The sequence below is a fragment of the Schistocerca piceifrons genome, unplaced genomic scaffold (genome assembly GCF_021461385.2).
Source record: "Schistocerca piceifrons isolate TAMUIC-IGC-003096 unplaced genomic scaffold, iqSchPice1.1 HiC_scaffold_968, whole genome shotgun sequence".
Taxonomy (NCBI): domain Eukaryota; kingdom Metazoa; phylum Arthropoda; class Insecta; order Orthoptera; family Acrididae; genus Schistocerca; species Schistocerca piceifrons.
This window is the reverse complement of record NW_025729243.1, coordinates 170,001-172,500: the sequence shown is the minus strand read 5'-3', so window position 1 is coordinate 172,500 and position 2,500 is coordinate 170,001.

Sequence of the window (2,500 nt, the reverse complement as noted above, 5' to 3'; positions counted from 1 at the left end):
GGAGGAGGCTGAGCTCCCCTGCACAATACACCTCGAAACCCTCTCAGGTCCCGGCGGCGCGCAGCGCCGTCCCAAGTACTTGGTCGGGTTCGAGAGAGGCGCAATCGCCCGGAGTTAGGCGAGTAGACGCTTTCGGTGCGACCACCCGTGCTCCCAACTGAGCTTGCCGCTGCCGACAGAGGCCCGGGAGCGTGCTGTCGTGGCATTGCCGGCGGGAGACAACACGCGCCACCTACGGTGACCGGCAGCTCCAACGCCAGCGCCACAGAAGGACAAAAGCCCCACTTGGGTGCCGAAGCGAACTCTCCCAGCACAGCGCACGCGCCAACACATCCGCACAGCTGCGATACAAACCACCAGCGAGAACCGCTGGGGCGACCAAGCAGCAGACGGCGTCGCGGCGCCGAGCGCCGGGCGGCAGCGCATCCTCAACGCACACAGTCCTCAATCGGACCAGCACACTGAAGATGTCCACCGCGCTTCGCACCGGGCCCGCGAGGACCTACTTTGGCCGCACGGCGCCGCGCGCAGGGTGCGCCGGCGCGCAGCTGCGACGCCTGCCGCGTCCGTCGGCCGGCGCGCCTGCCACTGGCCGCCCCCACCAGCCGGCTGTAGCGCGTGCGCCCACGCACCGCGCGGCCAGCACGCCGGGAGGCGCCCCCTCACCGGCCGGGGACGGTCCCACCCAGCCACCGCCGCGTATCGCTTCACACCCAGATGCCGTTCAGTTTCGTCGGCATGGTGGGTATCGCTGGAACAACCGGTTAGTACCTCAACCTATCGTCGCCATCACCGATTCACCCCTAGCGAGAACAACCGCACCACAACAGGTTACCATTTGTTCATTTGCGTAACTTCACCAGAAAACGCAGGCGTCCATCGCCATTTGCAACTTCCACGATTATTGCATGCCTGTGTCAGGTGTCACGCCACACTACGTCTGCCCACATACACGCAACAAAATGTGCACGCCTAGACAATACGTGGAAGGTGGCCCCCGTACGTATGCGATGTCCATTGCTCGAACGACTGTCAACCGGCCTCTGTAGCATGTCGCAGATATGGAACGCGGTGCACCATGCCATCACGGTGTGTGAGGAGAGACGACTAGGTCCGAATACATCAACAGACAGCTCATGCTGATCGCCATCCACGGCGTCCGTTCCTCCCACACGTCTCTATGGCGTACCACACTGCAATCCAGCTCTCATAGGGAGACGACACGTAGCTGCGTGCACAATATTTGCACTGTATGGTCCGCCGTTTTTGGGCGCAGTCGTTGTACGGTCACACATGTGCCACGATGTATCATTCAGTACATAAGGACGAATGTGCAGTACAGATTGTGGTTTACGCGTACGACATTAGCGGACAGTTGACACAGGCCGCACCACAACGTAGCCTGAGTACGTCGCATGCGGAGGGCATTGAACATGCAAAGTTCTCACCAACCAGCTTGCGAAGGCAGGGGGCAAGGTGGGGACGTGGGGAGGGGCGGCATGTACGTCCTGCTGCCATCCACATTACAGTGTACAGCAGGAGCATGTGGAAAGTGAGCAAGACTTGCAAGGTGTTTAACATGAAGCGATACACAGGGGAGCGGGGAGTGCGAGTAGCGAACTATATTGCGAGGGTTGCGGGTGGGCAACACTACACTAATTGAACGAGTCGTATAACAATTACAGAGCAGGTTTAGGCGACAACGTGGGTTACGTTAGGCGACAACGTGGGTTAGGTTAAGGCACGACGTGGGTTAGGTTAAGGCACGACATGGGTTAGGTTAAGGCACGACATGGGTTAGGTTAAGGCACGACATGGGTTAGGTTAAGGCACAACATGGGTTAGGTTAAGGCACAACATGGGTTAGGTTAAGGCACAACATGGGTTAGGTTAAGGCACAACATGGGTTAGGTTAAGGCACAACATGGGTTAGGTTAAGGCACAACATGGGTTAGGTTAAGGCACAACATGGGTTAGGTTAAGGCACAACATGGGTTAGGTTAAGGCACAACATGGGTTAGGTTAAGGCACAACATGGGTTAGGTTAAGGCACAACATGGGTTAGGTTAAGGCACAACATAGGTTAGGTTAAGGCACAACATGGGTTAGGTTAAGGCACAACATGGGTTAGGTTAAGGCACAACATGGGTTAGGTTAAGGCACAACATGGGTTAGGTTAAGGCACAACATGGGTTAGGTTAAGGCACAACATGGGTTAGGTTAAGGCACAACATGGGTTAGGTTAAGGCACAACATGGGTTAGGTTAAGGCACAACATGGGTTAGGTTAAGGCACAACATGGGTTAGGTTAAGGCACAACATGGGTTAGGTTAAGGCACAACATGGGTTAGGTTAAGGCACAACATGGGTTAGGTTAAGGCACAACATGGGTTAGGTTAAGGCACAACATGGGTTAGGTTAAGGCACAACATGGGTTAGGTTAAGGCACAACATGGGTTAGGTTAAGGCACAACATGGGTTAGGTTAAGGCACAACATGG